Below are 20,408 nucleotides of genomic sequence, written 5' to 3'. Positions count from 1 at the left end.
AGCTGGATTATAAGCTTTGCAAAGGCAGAGAGCATGCTTTATACATTTTTTTTCTTTTTCTTACCACAATGCTTATAACAACACTTACCACAGTGCTCTGTGCACGGTGGGCTCATTAATTATTGTATGAACAAAGGGATGGATGGATGGATGGATGGATGGATGGATGGATTCTCAAACCAGACTGTGTTTCTCTGCAATTAGCCACATTGTTTATATTCTACTCAGGTTGGATAAATATTTTACACAAACACACACACGTCCACGTGGAGCACAACTGTGAATCTGCACGCTCACTTAATTTAAAGAACATCTCTGACCCTGGGCTTTTCTAAAGAAAGGACTGGCAGCTTGGCAAACTGATGCCAGGAGGTTTAGAAAGAGGCAAGGATCACCTGCTACATCGGGGTGAACACGATGCCTTTCACACCAGTGCAGAGATGAACAAGAACAAGGCGGAGAGACTGAAAAGAGGAGGAAAAGATAGGTACCTGCTAATGCTCACCAGTCTTGAAGTTCCTCTCTTCCTCCAGGGGACAAGGCTGTACTGTGTTCCCCAGGCTTCTGCGCAGATAGGTGTGGCCTCAGGGTTGAGTTCCGGCCACTAGCTAGAATGTGGGTGGGACCCTGGCCCCTAGAACTTCTCTTGCATTTTTTTTCTCCTGCCACTGGCTGAAAGGAGAGGACTCCAAGGACCTAACGGAGGGAGGAGCCCCAGGCTGGAGGGTGCCTGGGTCCCTGGATGAGTGCGGGGAGAAGAGCCGGCTGGCTCGCAGCTGTGCGGACACTGAGGTTTGGGGGTTGTTTGTTGCAGCAGCCGATGCTGCCTATGCTGACGCTGAAGAGATGGGGAAGGTGAGACGTACGGCTCTTCCCTCCCATGGAAGCCTCCAGAAGAAGGGGATCTCGACTCACTGGCATCTAGAAGCCAGCTGCTGGGACCCGAAACGATTCTCCCTGTGACACCAGCGTGGTGGACAAGCCCAGGGAAGGAAGGACAGAACGGCTTCATTTCCCACAGGAACAAGGGCATCTGAAGTTGAGCCATTTGACATGGGGGCCACTTAGCTTAAAGCTTTCAAGGATTAAGTTAGAAACACTGAAGGAGAAATGATAAAAAAGCATCATTGCCTTCCAGAAGGATTGGACCCTACCTCCTGGGAGTTTCTTTACAGAAAAAGTTAAACATATACGTATTTTTTTCTATAGGTTTAAAAAAATGGACTTTCAAAAACTTCCATATTTTAAAAACAAGGGGAAAAAGATGGACACTGGATTGGAACTTCATCTTGAAAAATAAATTGGAAATGATAAAAATGTTTAAAAATTAAAAATAAACTAAAAAACTAAAATTAAAAAAATTTTTTTTCATTTTCCTTTAAGTGCAGTAACTCTACTCTTCATTCTTAGAGCAGACAAATGACCAAGAGTGATTTTTATTTTTCTTTTACTTTCCATGTTTTCTTCCCTCAAGAACATTGTCTAACAGCATGATTGACATACTTCCCTTCACGTTTGACCTTTTTTGCAACTCTTGTGGGTCAGAGATTATCTTTTTTTTCTTTTTGTAAAAAGCTCAACTTTAATCAAGGATTAATCACCATTTTCACGGGCTTCTTTTAATCCTTGCAAATTGAAGTCACTGTCTAGCAGGCGACGTTTAGTCCTGCTGGGTGACATGTGGACCGGCCAATGTCCCTCGAGTGACTGCAGGGGCGAGACGTTTTGCCGCCAACCTCACACGGCAGACGGTTCCCGGTGTGTCTCCTTTCTCCTTCCCTCCAGGCCGTGCTAAGCAAGGCTTCTGCAGTTGCCACTTCCCGCCTGAGCGACTTGAAGGAGCGCCATCTTGCAAGGGGGTCCCATCCGTGGGAACGTAAATGGCCACCTTGACCGTGGAGCCGTTTGCTGACACGTGCCGACCTTGGTGTTTCTGGGAGGTTCGCAGAGGACTGCTGTTTACCCTGAGCCCGGGCCGTCCGCCGTACTCCCTACTACTGTTTTCCTAGCCTACTTAGCTATTCACGGGGAAGGTACCACAGTGGGGAGGGAGGCTTTGCTCAAAAGCCAAAGTGCAGAAAAACAGGGCAAAGGGAAAGAAGTTTATTAAAAAAACAGACTTTGAGAAACAGCGAATGCTCTTGGTAAGCAAATCCTTTCCCAGGGTTTCTCAATGTTCAAGGGGATTCAGCCGTGGCAGAAAAGGCTCCGAGCTAAAGGAAATACCCCGGTTCCAGATTTACTGCCCATTCGCTGGGATTTGCCCATGGCGGGGCTCCTGGCACCGGCCTGTGTGGAGGGCCTGGGGAAGACTCTGTTTCGTAGCCAGCTGGATAGAAAGGTGGACACCTGGAAGCTTCTTAGAGTCCTCCTGTCTGGGCTCAAGAAGTTGCTTTTCTATAGTCACTGCTGGTGCCTAGGTTTCCAGTCAAAGAGGAAGTGGAGGGTGAGGAACCGACCGCCTGATTCTGTTCACTATTCAGGGCTCTGCTCAGATGTCACCTCCTCCGGGGCGCCTTCCCGGACCATTCTGCCTAATTGCCCCCCTCCTCCCCCAGGGCAATTTGTATTCCACGCCCTGCTTTGCAGTCTTCAGAGAATGTATCGCCACCTACAATGACGAGGTTCACTGGTTTTGTGTCTCCCGCACTGGCAGGTAACCCCACGGAGGAAGGAACTTTTAACTGTTTTATTCACCAGTCAATCCCCAGCACCTGCAAAAATGCTGGGCACATAGCAGATGCTCATTAAACACTTGCTGAATTACGTGGAATCCTTAAGTTAGAAACACCGAAGAAGAAATGGATAGAAAATGTCATTGCCTCCCAGAAGGACTGGACCCCACTCCTGGGAGTTCCTTTACCAAAAAAAATTACATATATGTACATTTGTTTTCTATACATGATTCAGTGAATGGAACTCTTGTGCAAAGTGTGGAGTGAGATAACCGGGTCATTGTGAAGAATACAAGGAGATAATTGTGCAAAGTATTTAATGGAGTGTCTGGTACGTTGTGAGTGTTCAGTGAGTGCTGGCACTTAATAGTAATAACTCACAGTGAGCGCAAGGTCAACTGAGTTCTGTCTTTTCCACACATGCTGTTATAAATTCACATCTTCTACTTCTAGTCCTTCTGGTTTTCGGAGATGTGGTTTGATCCGTGTACGATTCATCTTGTCACGCTCCGCCAAAAATATTTCCTCATTCATCAGACTCGTCATCCCAGATTCGTAGCATTTTTGAATGTGATCAGCACATCTCTGAAGGCCCTGTGAAAGATCATTAATAGAAATGTTGAAGTGAATGAGACCGGGCAGAGTCCTGTGGCACACACACCACAAGAGAGCTTTCTGCAGGTTGGCATCAACGGCGTTAACTCAGCCCTCCTTGGTTGCTCACTCTGATGGTTACAGAACCAGCCAATCATGCTCTCACTGAGATCACAGTTCTCCCTCTTGTTTATGAGAAATAAACTTGTCGATGCCTCAATGAAATGCAGTCACATTTATCACCACAGAATTCCTCTGATTTATCACTCCAGCAACCTAGAGTCATCCGTCAAATAAGTAAAAGGCATCTGTCAGGTGTGACTTGTTCTAAGTGAACCCATGTTGGCTTCCAGAGATCAATCTTTTATTTTATAAACTCAAAACAATCCTATTAGTAACGGTTATTAGTCAGCTTAGGCTAAGCTACGCTACAGTAACACGCAGCCCCAGATCTCTGTGGGTTACAACAACAAACGTTTACTGCTCCTACTGCATGTCCATCTCAGGCTGGATGAAGTTTTTTCCACATCAGTCTTCATTCTGGGAACCCAGGCTGAAGGAGCCAACACTCTTGGGATGGGCCAGGGCTTGTGGAAGAGACAAGCAAAGCAGAGGACCTCATGGTGGCTCTGTGGGCCTCCGCCCAGAAGTGAAACACATTTCTTGTGCTCACACTCTGTTGGTTAAGACAAATCACCTGACCAAGCCTGGCAGCAATGGGGCAGGGCTACACGGAGGGACGTGGTGGGGCTCCACGGGGAGGCGCAGGGCCTTTGGCAACAATGATACAAGCTACCACCCCATCGAGAGCGGACTCAGCTCCTGCTTCTTTAGACAAGTGGGATTTTCCCCGAATGCAATAGTTTCCGGAATTACTGAACTGACAGCAGTGGAATTCAGGGAACAGTGAGGGATGATTTAGGTACTGACGCGAGCTCCTGCCCTGCGGGGTGCACACAGGGCTGGGGCCCTGGACACTCAGGGCAGGTGCCCTGCATTCCAGCTCTCCACCCAGTTCCTGAGCCAGAGACCCCAGACTTGCCCTCAGCCCCCTCCCTCAGCGGACCCCCAGATCCCGTGTAGCCTTTCTCTTAAGCATCTCTGTGCTCTTTTCCCTCATCTCCAACTTGACGGCAATGCCCAAGTTTAAGATCAAATCCCCCCTCCTCTGGGATTTGAAATCACTTCCTACATGGACTCCTGGTCTCCCTCCTGTTCCCTCCACTCATCGGCCACCACCTGGCTGAGGGATCTTTTGAAATTCAAGGGCGACCATGTCCCTCTCTTTTCTATAAATCTTCAATGCTACGTCCTTACCTGTGGGCTAAACTTCAGAGTCCTCAGAAGACAGCAGAATATATGGAAAAGAGCAGAATTTTCATATCAGTCTGTCTTGGGTTGAAAGCTGGGACCCCCACCTCCACTGCCGTCCACTGCCACCGACTAACTGTGTCATCTCTGGCCACTCTCTCTACCTCTCGGAACCTCTGTTCCCTCATCTGTAAAATGGTGACAGTATTAGTCCTTACTGACAGGTTGCTGTGAGCATTAGATGAGATAATGCGCAGAAGACACTTAGGAAGTGCTCAGTAAATGGCAGCCAATATTATGGTCTCAACTTTAATATTATGAGACCCCGTTCTAGTCTTCTAGCCACTGCCCGTCTACCCTGCTCCTCCTCCCCTCCCCGCTTTGTGTGCTGTGCTGTCCCCTAAACATGCCACCCCCTTTTCCATCATAGGGCTCTGACGTATGTTCCTTCTGCTTGAAACGTCCTTCCTGCTGGGAAAATGTGGGAAGGTAGGGGGAAGCGTCCGGCTTGAGAGCAGCTTTCCTCATAACTGCCAAACTCTGGAGGCGACCGAGATGTCCTTCAGTAGCTGAATGGATGCACCGGGTCCATCCAGACCAGGGGATATTATTCAGTGCCGAAAAGAAGCGAGCCACAGGAAGCCATGGAGGAACCTCAGACGCATACGACTCGGTGAGAGAAGCCGCTCGGAAACGGCTACACAGGATGCGGTCCCAGCTCCGTGACGCTCTGAGTACGGCCGGACTACGGGGACAGGAAAGAGGCCAGCCGTTGCCAGGAGCCGGGGGAGGGGACGACAGGGGGGCGCACAGGGGGATTTCAGGGCAGCGGAGCCGCCCTGTATAATAGCGTAAAGGTGGGTGCGTGACCTTGTGCCTTTGTTAAACCCCATGGAACCACACAACAAACAAGAGTGGAATCTTAACGCAAACCATGGGCTTTAGTTAATAACAATAGGTCAGTATTGATTCATCAGTTGTAACAAAGGTACAGCACTAAGGCAAGGTGTGACCAGCGGGGGCTGGGGGGGCGCCGGGTAGGCGGGCTGCCTTACGGACTGCTCCGTCCTCTGTAAACCTAAAGCTGCCCTCTCTCTCTACATAACACGTACAATGTATAGCATATACAATACACTATTGTTTATTAAGTTTCTGGAAATGCCTGCTCTCCCTGAGGAGTCTGGGTTTGAATTCTGCCTCTGCTACTGACTACACACATCACCACCTAACATATTATTCATTACTTGGGTAAGTTATTCAGCCTCTCTGAGCCTCGGTTTCCTCGTCTGTAAAATGGGGGTCACAACAGCGTCTCCCCAACAGGCTTGTTGTAAGAATGGCGGGCATGGGAAAAGCACGCAGGACGGCGGCGCACGCGGGAGCGCTGGGTAAGCGCTCTGTAAGTGTTAGCTGGTATTAATATTATCGCCATGTGGCTGCACCGGACGCATCAGCAGTGACTGGGACTTGAGCTGATGGAGGAGGAACAGGGCTGGTGGGGGTGCCACTCACCCACCCCCCAAAGCAGACAGAACCCGGGGACCCTGGAGGTTAGTAGCTCCATGTCCTCTCCACCTGAAAAACACAATGCCAGTTTCCTTCCAGTCGGGAAACCACTGGTCTCTGGTTCTCTTCACCAAGAGCGCAGGGCTTTGTCAGTCCTCCAGGGGAGAGGGCTTGAGGCTAGGAAGCCCCAGGCCCCCACTCCCTCTGTCTGAAAAGGGCCAAGCTCTTGTCCCTTCACGACAGTGTTCCCAAAGGGCTGTGGCAGCAGAAGGAGCAGCAGCGGCGATGACGCAGGCGGGCGCAGCACTGCGGCCCCAGCCGGGGGCTCCCCATCCTCTCAACACTCTCTCCGCCCTCGCAGGCGTCGCCCAGCTCCGCGCAGGTGCAGTGGGACAGACCTCAGACCTCGTGCTGCTTCCCCGGGGGGCTTCTCACACTTGCAGGGACCTGCCAGCCCCCTGTGCCTGCGAAACCCAAGAGTGTAGGGGTGTTCACATCCACGGGGCCACCAGTGGGGAACAGATGCCAGTGGAAGAAGCGTGCTTCCCCTTCCATCCTCCTGGGGGACGGTTCTGAGGCTGCCTTTCATCAGAAGATCCTGCAGGACGGATTACGACCTGTGTATCTGTGCCCGCCCCTTCTCTGGCCCCTCACTTCTGTTCCCTGGAACCACAGCTGCAAACAAGCTACCGTCCTGCGAGCCCAAAACTCTGCTTTCAGGCTGAACCCAGGCTAAGATGCTGGCGTCTCCAGGTGGTACCTGATCTATCCTCACCTCTTATGCATGAATGTGGCGAACGGACACACACACACACAGAGCTGTGTTCCCACCACCTCCCAGCACCAACCAAACCCTACGCCCAGGGAAAGGATTTCCCAAGCAACAGCCACGAAGACCCAAAGGAACCCGCTCCCCAGGGGAAGCGAGCAGCCGCCAAGGTGGTGGCGCACAGTCAGCCAGACTCGGGGCTGCTGGGGGGCGGGGGGGGTTGCAGTCTGGCGAAGGAGCTGCAGACGTGTGCCCCTAAATTATATTTTCCTTCCTCATGGTGGAATGAATGCCGCCTCAGACGGACGGCTGACCCGCAGCTGTTTGTGGCGGGGGCCCCGTGGCAGGCCAGTGACTTTGAAAGGGGGGACTGGAGTGGAACCTGACAAAGGGACCACTGTCTTTGAGGGAACTTGACTGGAGCCCAGCGGAGCCCAGCGGCGGGAGTTTGCACAGCTGCGGCTGGAAGCAAACATGTACTTTTAGCTGACCTGGGCTCATGGCTTCGTGCGTTAAACCTGACACTTTCCAGATGTCCGGAGCCCTCCCCCGGCACCGTCCGCAGCACCCCGGCCCCAGGTACACCCCCTGTCCCCCACTGTGGCCTTGTCAATGCTGCATTGTGCTGGAGACCCTCGGCCGCTCCTGCAAACTCCATACCCCGACCTGAAGGTGAGTCCCCCAGGCTGAGCTGGAGATTTAAGAGCTGGATTCCAAGCCAGTTCAAGTTCAAAGTCAGCTCAAGGGCAGCTGCCACTCTGACTGGCATCATTCTCCGTGCCTGACTCTGGGGTGGGTGGTGAGGGGAGGCTGAGCGTGCCTTCCAGAGGGCTCTTTCCAAACTGCCCTAGGGGGAACCCTGAGGTCTCCAGTACTAGAGAAGGGGAGACTCAGCTGGAGTTTGGGGGTGTCAGGGGGTGTCGCTACGTGACCACTGTCTCTCAGTCCCACCTGGGCTGGTGGAAATCATGAGGCCCCCGTACGTGGACATGGGCAGGCCACATGGGGACCCCAGCTGCCACGGGAGTTCTTGGGGGGGGTTACACACCCCCACCGTGGCACAAGCCTTCTCCAGCACCATCCATTCTGGAAATTACCCCACTCAGCAGTCCTACGTGGAGAGTGGGGTCAGCAGATGCTCTAGGCGCTACGCTGATGGAGGCAGGCAGGACGCTTGGACATTCAGGCAGGAGGTGGCTTGCTTGGCTGGGTGACTCCCGGCCTTGAGGTCTCTGAACTCAAACAGGCGGAAGGATTCGGGCCGGGGCTCCAGGCCCATGGAGGGTGTGGCCCCCCCGTCTGGGCGCAGACACAGGAGGAGCCGTCCCACACCGCTCGTGGTCGGGGGAGGGTAAAACGAGGTGACCGGTGGCAGGGAGAGCCTTTTGTCGAGTCTGACTCACAGGCATTTTTCCTCCTGGGACAAATCTGAGAACACTGGGGACACTGCCTCACTCAGGGGAGCTGGAAGGGACGCCCAGAGGCTGAGAGGCCCCAGAGCTCACCCTTTGGGTGACCCCAGGGAACAGCAAGCTCCCTGTAATTCCTTCCTCTATTAAAGTGTTTATTAATGTGTGCTCTCTAACAGACTCTCAGTGTAGAATAAATCATGTCTCTGCACCTTCACTTTTATTGGGGTTCGGTTTTCACACGTAGGGAGCACGCATCTCAGATGTCCAGCTCCGTTCATTTTCACACCTGCCCAGGCCCAGATGTACCCACAAGCCCATCGCCCAGAAGGTGGCCATCTGCGAACCAGGAAGAGGGCCCCTCACCCGACACTGTATCTTCTCGGGGAAATTTCAAGAAAGCAACACTCTGGGGAGTCGGGGTTAGTCCAGATTCTTCCCGACTGGGTTCCATGGGGCTGCAGGGTTTGGCGAGAGAGCCTCTGAGAATCCCTGTGTGTACCTGCCCCTGGCCCTCCCCCAGCAGGGCCCGGCAGTCCTGAGTTAGGGCTGGCAGAGCAGGAGGGCTCCAAGCCAAGGTGGGAAACAGAAGTGTCCCCTGGACTGTGGGGACCGACACACGCAGGGAGTTAAGACATCTCAGTGAATGTCTGGGGCCCCCTGCCCGATACCCCCGGGACTTCCTGGATCTCATTAAGAAATGGGAAGGGGAAACCATGAATTGCCCTAGAACCTTTTGAGTTCGACACATTGACCCCAAATTGGCTGAGATTATATTCTGCCAGTAGGCAAGGTAGGAGCTTGATGGAGAAACTGAAGTACAGAAAAATAAGTTTATCTGGGGGGTGGATGTGTTGGAGTTTGTGAACAGCAAGTTCGCACCTGTTTTGGAAAATTGAGAATTCACTGCACACTGGTGTGTTGGGCAGACTTGGAGCTCAGGGGTAACTGAGGGAAGGTGGTTCTGTTTGGTGATCCAAATAGGCCGAGTTCCTAATCCCTGACCCAGATCCAAGCTCCTTGCTGTAGAACTTTGAGGTGCTTTCCCATTCGAACTCTGGGCTCGCCCAGGAACCTTGTTTTGGCCAAGAAATGAGGCAGGCATGATAGTGGACCCCGTTCTAGGTGGGACCTCAAGGGGCCTTGCAGGTTTCGGTCTGCGGAAGGTACCCAGGTCAGCCCCTGTCACTTCCACCAACGTCAGCCTGGGCCAGCCAACGACCAGCTGACCTCCAGACACCTGAGCAAGCCCAGCCAAGATCAGCTGGCCCCTTGCTGTTGTGGCTGTTTGTTATATGGCATTACCATGGCAACAGATAACTGATACAGTGCTGTTACGGACAGGACCGGATGGGGCTTCCCTGACATCAGCTGGGAGCAAGACTTTGCCCAAGAAACTCATAATCCAATGTTCTGAACATTAAATGAATGGATTTATGCCCCCCATTTAGTTCTTTGTCTTCCTCTGACTCAAAACAGCCCCTTTGGATTCAAAGTCTCTTCAGTAAACAGTCCGCCCTGACCCCCAGAGCAAACAGAGGACCCTCATTTCACTCCCAGACGAGGAGGGCCTCAGGGAGGAGTCTGGTAAAATCTTTCCAGAGTTAAATGTCTTGTTTGATTGGCACCCCCGGGGGGGCCAGCAGAGTGGGACGGCAGGAGTCCGGAACCGACTGGTCCCATTAACCCATCAGCAGATGTCCCCACAAGACGGAGGTCTGACACAGCCCTCCCCTTCCTGTCATCTCACCCTCCGTTATATCAGAAGCAGAAAAAAAGATCAAGGAGAAAAAAGGGGGAACCACAGATAAAACAAAGGAAGGGCTAATCAAGACGACATTACACTTCTCCATCTCTGAGCCAGATCTCAGAGGATGGGGCGTGACATCCTAACACCTGTGCGCTTCCCTGTGCCGCACACTATTTTAAGCATCTGATGTATGTTACTCTGTTTAACCCTCCCAGCCGCTGTACGAGGTCCGTGCTGGGAGTGTCCCGTTTCTGGGGAACAGTCAACAACATGTCCAGGGTCATGTGGTCAGGACGTGGCAGAGCTGAGGTGCTCAGGGAGGCTGCAGAGCTGCGGGCCTGTGCCAAGCTCCGCACCCCCCGCCGGGGACACCGCTGGCGGCAGACCCCACCCGGGCTCTGCCCTCGGCACTTCCTGCCAAGCTTCCCTCACACACGTCTCTGCTCTTACAATCTGCCCCTGGACCTCAACAGGCATCCCATACATTCTGGACGCACTGGGTGACAGACAGGCTCACTCGTTTTCTGGTCCTATCTTAGTTGACTGGAGCTGCTGTAACAGAACCCCACCGACTGCGCGGCTGATGTGGCAAACATTTATTCCTCCCAGTTCTGGAGGCTGGGAGCCTGCGATCACGGTGCCAGCACAGTCGGATCTTGGGGAGAGCTTCCTCCTGGTTGTTCTGGCTTGGTCCTCACGTGGTGGAGAGAGAAAGAGAAAGCAAGCTGTCTTGTGTCTCTTCTTTTAAGGGCGCTAATCCCAATGTGAGGGCTCCACCCTCATGACCTAATCACCCAAAGGCCCCGCCTCCTAACACTATCACTATGGGGGTCAGGTTTCAATCTATGAATATGGGTGGGGGGACAAACATTTAGTCCAGAGCCGTCACAGTGAAACGGGGTGTCTGGAGCCTTTAAGATAATCATCAAAGAGGGTCTTTAATTGAGGGGGGGTTAAGACTTTTATCTGCAATAAATTCCAGGTAAGAAGAAGGGGGGCGCCCTCAGAATTCACCGCAGGGTTCCAGCAACCTCCCCCATCACTTATGAAGGCTCCCTGTAGTGAGTCCTGGAGCTCTGGTTCATTTTATTCCACAGTTTGGGGCCCTGGTGCGGGCTGGGTCCCCGTCCTCCCGTGGGGGGACTGTCCTGGAGGCCCTGGGGAACCACAATCCCGACTCCCTGCTCCCTGCTTCTCTGGATTCTGCAGGTCTGACCTCATTTCCATCTGTCCTGTGAACCAGTCCATCCTCCTCCGCACAGACCGACGGCCCTTCCCACGTCCACCTGTCTGGCCGCCGCCACAGCTCCAAACACTCCCTCTGTGGAGCTGGTGGGGAGAGGAGCTCTTTGGAGCACTGGACACTCTCTGAGCCCGGCCTGAGCACACCCACCCCACCTCAAGCGTGAGCTTGGTGTCTTCTGGGAAACGAATGAGCAAGAAGAAATTCAGAGCCGTGGCCCTCTGACTGGGAGACAGCAGGCAGGCTGGCCCCACGCGCTCCCCGGGGCGGCGGGAGGAGACGCTGAGGAGGGTCCTGGGATGCTGCCGGCAGCTGGGGAAGCATCAGCAAGTGTGAGCTTCTGGCTCTGCGGCGTCTGAGAAATGCAGCACAATGAAACACAGAAGTCCTTGGAAGTGTAAGCCGGTGAGATGAATTCCCGGGAGTTAAGACGCACTCACACACAAAGGGAAACAAATGACTGGCAAATTGGAGCCTGGAGTGGGTTGAATTGTGTCCTTCTCCAAAGATAGGTCCTAACCCCGGGGACCTGTGAATGTGGCCTTATCTGGAAATAGGGTCTTTGCAGATGTGATCAAGTGAAGGTGAGGTCACCGTGGAGTCGGGTGGGCCTAACCCTGGTGGCTGGCGCCCTTATGAGGCGGTCAGAAGACACAGACACACAGAGGAGGAGGCCACGTGCAGACAGGGCAGAGGTTGGAGTGATGTGTCTACAAGCCGAGGAACCCAAGGACGCCGGCACCACCAGAAACTGGGGGAGAGGACGGGGCCAGATCCTTGCCCTGGAGCCTTCAGAGGGGGTGGCCGGCCCTACTGACACCTTGATTTCAGACTTCTAACTGTTGGAACCATGGGAAAATACATTTTTGTTGTTTTAAGCCGTCTCGTGGTACTTTGTTACAGCCGCCCTAGGAGGCCAATACAGCGCGTTAGGAAGGGAAGGGGAAGAAAGGGGCCCCTCCTGTCTCCTGCTGCCTTTGCTCAAGCTGGCCTTTGAACAGTTTTCATTTTGCCAATGTTTATTTGCTCAAACATTTATTTATCTACTTAAACATTTGCCATGTGGCCAAGGGCCTGGACTTATGCTAGGCACCAGGGTTAAACTGTTTCACTCAGAGTTGACATCGAAGTCATTGCAATGTCCCTAGGAGGCCCTGAAGGATCTGGCCCTGCCCTCATCACTGCTCCAACTGAGGCTACAGCTCTGGCCCTCCTCAGGCTGCTCGAGCCACCTAGCCCTCTTGCTGACCCTGAACCTGCCAAGCATGTTCCTGCCTCAGGGCCTTTGCACCTGCTGCTCTCCCTTCCTGGAACACTTTCCCCAGATCGTTTCCCCCAGTGCCTTCCTCTCTCCCCTCTTCCAAGTCTTTGCTCAAATGTCACATTCCCAGGTCTAAGTTCCACTTTATTTGAATTTCAACTCACGTCCCCAGCAGCCCCACCGGGGACTCCCATCACCTTCACTCTGTTTTACCCTGCACAGCTCATCACCTTCTGACATGTGATATAACTGACTGTACTTACTTACTGGGTTCATTACTTCCTGTCTCTCTACCCTTCTAGCATACAAACTCCACAAAGCCAGGAGTTGTCGCCTGTCTTCCTCACTGCCGTATCCCCAGCACCCAGGGAGTACGTGGCACATAGTAGGTGCTCCACCAACACATACTGCAGGTGGACAGAGTGACCAGAACGCACTTCCTGATCTCCATCATCTCACGGGCTGGTGGGAAGCTTGATTATACGAAGAAATAGGCACCGCCTGCTGGAGAAATGGTCTAATGGGATGTGGGCAAAGTGAGACAGGAAAACTGAGGAACGAGTACATGTGGGTACATCTCTGCAAACACTGCATTTGGAAGAGGAAATTCAACATCTTCTGGGTCAGAGGAGAAAAATGGTTCTGGGGTTCTCATCTCGATTCCAGATCCCAGGCACCTGGACCAAAGTTTCCACAATAACTCAGGGAGCCTTGTGAGGATGGAGAATGATATCCTCTTTGGAGAAAGTCAAAGTTCCCACATCTGTAAAATGGGAAGGCGAGCTCAAACACCTAGAACCGTCAGAGGGTTAAAACAGAGAGTGAAGCCGAGGGCTTATATTCCTGGCTCACGGGGAGAAGTGGGGGTCCTAGGATCTATGTGAATCTGGTTTAGGGGCAGCAATCTGGTTGGCATCAGACCAAGGGACTTGTCTGAAAGTTGAGTTTGAATACTGAATTGGTTTCCTCTGGCTGTGGTAAGAGATTGCCACAAACTTAGTGTCTTAAAGCAACACAAATGATTATTCTCTGCAGCTCTGGAGATCAGAAGTTGGAAATGGGCTTTATGGGGCTAAAATCAAGGTGTCAGCATAGGTGTGTTCCTTCTGGGGGCACTAGGGGAGAATTTATTCCTTGCCTCGCCCAGCTTCTAGGGACCACCAGCATCCCTTGGCTGGCAGCCCCTTCCTCCATCCTCAAAATCAACAGCATAGCATCTTCAAATCTCTCTGACCTCCTGTCTTCCTCTTGTACTTGTAAGGACCCTGTGACGACACTGGGCCCACCCAGATAACCCAGGATAATTCCTCCACCTGAAGACCCTTAATCACACCTGCAGAGTCCCCTTTGTCATGTACGATTAGAGTCATGGGTTCTGGGAATTAGGATGCGGGCCTCTTTGTGAGGCTGTCATTCATCCTTCCACACATAAGGAGCCTGCTGTGGACACACAGATTTATTCGAGGGGCTTGGGGGTGTCAATGGGGTGATGGGAAGGTTCTCCTTGGAGCCATCTCCAAGCACGTTCTCAGTCAATGTTTGGTCGGGGGAGGTGTAGCCAACCACAGGGAAACCAATGGGTTGTCTTAAACCTCTCCTGCCTCTCCCCTTGGCCCCCTACATCAGCTTCAGCGGGGTCATCAGACCCTGTCCACGTCCCCTCCTCTGCACCCCAGCCTCCATTCAGTTCCCCGGATGACGGCAGGAGCTCCAACTCGTCTTCCTGCCCCCAGTCTCCCTCTCTAGTTACCATTTATTCACCTCTTACCAAGTGCCAGGTAGTTGCTAAACCTTCCAGGTATTAGGTCTTCTAAGCCTCCCCATAACCTTACAAAGTAGATACTAATTTTATCCCCATTTTACAGATAACAAAACTGAGGCACAGAGAGAGTAAACGCTTGCCCAAGAGCAGGCAACAAGAAAGGGGCAGAGCCAGGCTGTGAGCCCGAGCTGTTTCCCAGGCCTGCGCTCTAACCACCACCATCTGGCCCCCTCCACTCTGTCAACGTAGTATTTGGTTTTGCAGTGATAATCTTTTTTGAGAAAGCAAATCTATGCACGTCGGTTTCCCTCCTTAAAGCCTTCAGTGGTTCCCCATGGCTTTCAGGATATGGTCTCGCCTCCTCTGTGCGACAGGTGAGGCCTTTCGTGATCTGGCCTCGGCTGCCCCACCGCTTGTTATTTCCTCTCGCAGTCCCCTGGGCGAGCCTCTGGTCCTTTGCACAGGCTCTTCCCCAACCTGGCAGTCCCTGCCCTCAACACTCATCTGAATCATGGGTGCTGGTCTTTTAAGGTTCAGCCCAAAGACCACTTCCCTTCCCGACTGTCACCTCTGCTGCCACCACACTTGTGTCCCCCACCTCAGTGAGGCCCACCCCCACCCTTACAGTGCTTAGAATGCAAGATCCTAACTCTGTCTCGTTATGACCTCGTTTTGCCCATCAGGCTATAGGCTCTACTGGGCAAAACAGTAATTTATTCATCTCTCCGTCTCTGCAGGCTGCAGAGAGTTTCTTCAAAACGTTTGTTGATGCCTGAACCAATGTTCCCCAGTCCCCCATCCCTCCTGAGTGCTCAGCTGCTCAGAGGGAGCACAGAGGTGCACTTGACAGGAGCCAAGCCGCCCTCTGCGAGGCCCCCAGGGCGGGGCTGCGTTTCCTCCTGGGTCTGCTAGAAGGGCTGAAACGCGGATTTGTCCCCACTCGGGCTGCAAGAGGGCAACGCCCCACGCCAGCCACGGCCTGTCCTGGGCCTCATCTTCGTAAGGGATGGTTCTGTTACCTTCCCGGAGCTGCTGGTACAAGGGACCACAAATGCGGCGGCTCAGCACAGCAGCCGGCGGCCGAACAACAGCTCCCTCCAAAGTCCCTTCCATCAAAGTTCAGGACTCCAGTCCGGGCCCTGAGCCTCCACTCCCAGGTTATCTACCCAAGGGAATGGAGCGTGGATGTTCGCACAAAGCTTTGTGTGTGAACGTTTGCAGCAGCTTTGTTTCTAACAGCCTGAATCTGGAAACAACCCAAATATCCATCAACAGGTAAACGGATAAACAAATGGCGCTGTGTTCATACGACGAATTGCTAATCAGCAGCATAAATGAACTCCATACACGCGGCGGGCGCGGAGGGAGGGAAGCCCGGCGCAAAAAACCCCCACGTGGTTCCACTCATGGGAAAGTCCAGAGCGGATGAGACAAGCTTTCGGTGACGGAGGTCAGCCTCGCGGTTACCTCTGGGGGGAGTAAGGGAAAGAGGCGGGGCTCTCTCTGCGGGGCGGGGGACGGGACGTTCTGATCTGGATTGCGATGCCTGGCACCCAGGTGTAGACGGGTATCAAGCGCTAAGATCTGTGCATTTCATTATATGCAGATGACACTTCATTTTTTCAAAAGCTCTTTTCGAGATTTAATTGGGAGGGGAAACTGCAGAGACTGAAGCTGTGCGCCCAGGGCGCTCCTCCTCCTCGCTGCGCACACAGCTACGCGCCCAGGTTTGGGTGCGGCAGCTGAAGCTCACAGCCACGCGGAATCCCTCATCCCGCACAGCGAACAGCGGGCTGCTCACCCCAGCTGCCACCTCCTGGCCCTCGCTCTCCCTCCCCCCGCTTCGACTCTCATCCCCCGGCTTCTGGGGCACCATGAACAGACTGGGAGGTGGGTTCAGCTTCTGAGCAAGTTCTGCTCCCCATGCCTAGAGGCCCCTGGTGCCCCTCTCTTCCAGCCGAGAAGTCGAGTCCCTGGACCACGGGAGGGGCAGATTTAGCCTGTTTTCCCAGCCCCATGCCACACGGCAGTGCTCTGTGAAATGACATGTTTAGATGATAAATCTTTATATATATACACATACACACACACACACGTACACACACACACAGTCGGTTTACAACGTTGTGTTAATTTCCGGTGCACAGCATCGTGACTCATTTATACACACGTATATTCCTTTTCATATTCGCTTTCATTCTAGGCCATTACAAGGTATTGAATACAGTTCCCTGTGCTGTGCAGTGGGACCTTGTTGTTTATCTATTTTTGAGATAAGTCTTAAAATCCTTTCAGACTCCCAGATGAGTCCAGCCTCCTGAGTTCAAACCAGAAGCCTGAGCTGTTTTTCCATGTTTTCCCTCCTCCCCAAACTGGGCTCCTTGGTTAAATCGAGGTGAGGTCTGCACTTGAGTTCGTGGCATCTCACCTGGGCGGATTCCTGGTGTTGACATGTGCTATGGGTGTGTCCGCCTTGGGGGAAGTGTACGTGGGCCTCTCTGTACTGTTTTTAGCAACTTCCTGTGAGTCTTAACCTATGTTAAAAATTGAAAGTCATAATAAAGTGAGAAAACAAAAAGCAACAGTGAAACCTCCGGGCTTCTGCCCTGCCGGTTGTCCAAGGAAGGAATCTTCTATCAGCGTCTGTGCTTTGCGTCTGTTTGCCTGCCCAAAGGGTGTGCTTCTCTGTGAGTCCTTCAGCCTGAAAGTACCCGTATCTGGGGCACACGAGTAGCACGGGGTTTTATGCACGGGCTCTCACACTGTCTGGTTCTGAATCCCACATGTTCAGCTCACTACCTGTGTGTTCCTGGGCAAGTTACTTCATCTTTCTGTGCCTCAGTTTCCTCATCTGTAAAATGGGTGCAAACAGGGCCTGCCTCCTTGGGCTGTAGTGGGGATGAGCTGACTGCCAGTCACTGTAGGTGTCTGGCCCTGGGCGAGCACTCGATACCCGGCAGGCACCGTGACCTCTGAAGCACGCTGCTGGCTTTCGGTCAGTCCCCTGGGAGCTGAGCATGACCCAGTGGTCTCCTGGGTTCCCACTTCATTTGAATCCTCAGGGAACATTTATAATGAGAGCATCTTATGTGCCTGGAGTTAAATTCCCAGAATCATGATCCCAGTGCCTACAGAATTACCCAGAACCCAGACCACCACTCCCTTGTCTGTGTCAACACCGTGAAGAAACCTCCATGAAGCGTGTGGTTAGTGCGACAGAATAGTCAATGGCGATTCCTAACCTCTTGAAAGCCCCCAAGCCCCTTCCCACTCATCTGACTAATTGTGCCCACTACCCCCCTCACCCGCCCCACTCAAGTTTCACGGGCCTCTATTTCTTTTGTTTTGTTTTGTTTTACATTTTTTATTGAGTTATAGTCAGTTTATAATGTTGTGCCAAATTCCTCAATACCACTAATTATCAGAGAAATGCAAATCAAAACTACAATGAGGTATCACCTCACACCAGTCAGAATGGACATCATTCAAAAGTCCACTAATGACAAATGCTGGAGAGGCTGTGGAGAAAAGGGAACCCTCTTTCACTGCTGGTGGGAATGCAGTTTGGTGCAGCCGCTGTATGGAGATTCCTCAAAAGACTAGGAATAGGCTTACCATATGACCCAGGAATCCCACTCCTGGGCATATATCCAGAAGGAACCCTACTTCAAAATGACACCTGCACCCCAGTGTTCATAGCAGCACTATTTACAATAGCCAAGACATGGAAACAGCCTAAATGTCCATCAACAGATGACTGGATGAAGAAGATGTGGTATATTTATACAATGGCATACTATTCAGCCATAAAAACGACAACATAATGCCATTTGCAGCAACATGGATGTTCCTGGAGAATGTCATTCTAAGTGAAGTAAGCCAGAAAGAGAAAAAAAAAAAAATACCATACGAGATCGCTCATATGTGGAATCAAAAAAAAAAAAAAAAAAAAACCACATAAATACAAAACAGAAAGACTCATAGACATAGAATACAAACTTGTGGTTCCCAAGGGGGTGGGGGGTGGGAAGGGACAGACAGATTTCAAAATGTAGACTAGATAAACAAGATTATACTATATAGCACAGGGAAATATATACAAGATCTTGTAGTAGCTCACAGTGAAAAATGTGACAATGAATACATGTATGGCCTCTATTTCTTAAAATGAAAATTATTTTGATTTGAAGCCACCTGAGATAAAGAAGTGGGCAGGGGATCTGCCGCCACAGAATCAAGGGGAGACTCACTGTCCTGGGGGCCCTGATTAAGCAGGTTCGACCCCTTTTAGCCGAGCCCGAGCCCCCTGCCCTCGCGCGCAGGCTCAGCCTCGCCCGCTGGGACAGAGCCGCGCGCGCGCCCAGCGCTGAATCCGCGCTCGTTCCGGCTCTGGCCCTGCCCGTCCTCCGAGGCGGCGGGCTGCGAGTCCAGCCCCGCGCCCCCGCCGGGGCGGGGGCGGGCTTGGCCCTGGAAGGGCCCCCACCTCCCGTCTCCCTGGTGGCTCCCCGCACAAAGCTCCCTTTGATTCTCCACAGCCTGGTTTTCTGGGGTTTTTTTAACCTGAGGTGGGGATTTTTTTTCTCCTTTGGCACCAAGTGGTGCTGAAATGTTTACACTGGACGGGTGGACGGAGGGGGTTCTGCTCCCCTCCGGTGCGTGCAGACGCTCCCGGGAGGAAAGCAAGTGAGGGGCGAGCGCTCAGACGCTAGTGGGAAGAGCCCGCCCTGAACGGCTCGCTCTCGCTTGGTGCGACTAGGCCCGTGGGGAACCCACCCCCGGTACAGAGCCCGGAAGGGGACAGGGACTCGGAGAAGACACGGCAGCCTGACAGCAAGGCTCACGTTCCAGCTCCTCCACTTACTGGCTGACCCGGAGCTCAGTGTTCTCATCTGTGAAATGGGGCAATGACAGGACCTACCGTGGGGGCTGCTGAAGGGTCAAATGTGTTCACTGTGCCCAGTGCCCACCAGTAAGGCATGACTGTTACCTCTGGGTGTAAGAATCGACACTTCTTGTGCAGATTGTACATTTTCTCAACTGAGTAAGTGTTGCTTTTACACTGGGGGAAAGACATTAGAAGAGGGGAGGGACAGAGGGAAGAAGGGATGGAGGGGAGGAGGGAGGGAAGATGGAGGAGGGAGGGAAGATGGAGGAGGGGGCCCTGTCCGTGCAGAGGCGGGCCAGGGGGTTTGGGGGCGGGGGTGGGGGGTGGGCACTGGTAGGATGTCGTCACAGCCACACCCAGTCCCCCTGTGACGTGCCCAGCTTCCTTGAGCACCGTCCCCACTGTGCAGGGGGGAGTTCCACACACTGTGAGCAGAAAGTCACTTCCCCCCCATTTAAAGCAAGTAATAAAATAAACAAGACATAATATTTCACTTTTTCATCCTTTTTAGGTGTACCAGCAATTGCATTAATACACTCCCAATGCTGTGCAACCATCACCACCGTCTATTTCCAGAACGTTATCACCTTCCCAAAGAGAATTAAGCAATAACGCCGCTATTTCCCCTTTCCCCAGCCCCCTGGCAACAGCTAAGCTACTTTCTGCCTCTAAGGATTTACATGTTGGGGATATTTCATATAAATGGGATCGTACAGTATTCGTCCTTTTGTGTCTGGCTTCGTTCATAGGACAGGATGTTTCCAAGGCTCATCCGTCTTGTGGCACATGTCATCCCTCTTTACGGCTGAATCATATTCCATTGCACGGATGGACCGCATTTTGTTTATCCATCCATCCGTGGATGGACGTGCGAGTGGTTTCCACTTTGGGGATTTTATGAAAGGAAGGCTGTACCGCTGAACACTTCAGCGTTCTCGAATCCCCAGACGGTGTGTTGGTTGGTTTCAAACAGTGAACACAAGGATGACTTTATTGCTCATCCCCCGAGGAAGCTGCCTCTTCATGAATAAGGATGACATGTCGGGGACGGGGACGGGGTGAGAGTCAACAGCTTGGAGAAGGCAGGAGTCAGCCATGGGGACAGATGTCAGGGAGGCAACAATGAGTGTGGGGAGCTGGGGCCTGGGGCTGCCTGGCGATGTTTATATTCTGAATTCCAACGCCTGGGATGAAGTCTGCATCTGAGTTCCTTGGAGAGAGAGAAAGGGAGGTCTTTGAGTTA

General features: G+C 52.6%; 1 protein-coding gene across 1 annotated transcript in view; it reads right to left on the bottom strand.

Moving 5' to 3' along the window:
• Nucleotides 1–20,408, bottom strand: part of RFLNA (refilin A) — a 234,212-nt gene that overhangs the window by 29,809 nt on the left and 183,995 nt on the right. The window contains exon 3 of the mRNA XM_064481295.1: nucleotides 3,057–3,269. The gene's annotated coding sequence lies outside the window, so the exon portion shown is untranslated. The remainder of the gene's footprint in view (nucleotides 1–3,056; nucleotides 3,270–20,408) is intronic.

Source organism: Camelus dromedarius, chromosome 31 (genome assembly GCF_036321535.1).
Source record: "Camelus dromedarius isolate mCamDro1 chromosome 31, mCamDro1.pat, whole genome shotgun sequence".
NCBI lineage: Eukaryota > Metazoa > Chordata > Mammalia > Artiodactyla > Camelidae > Camelus > Camelus dromedarius.
The sequence above is the reverse complement of the archived record's forward strand: the minus strand, read 5'-3'. Positions and strand labels throughout refer to the sequence as shown.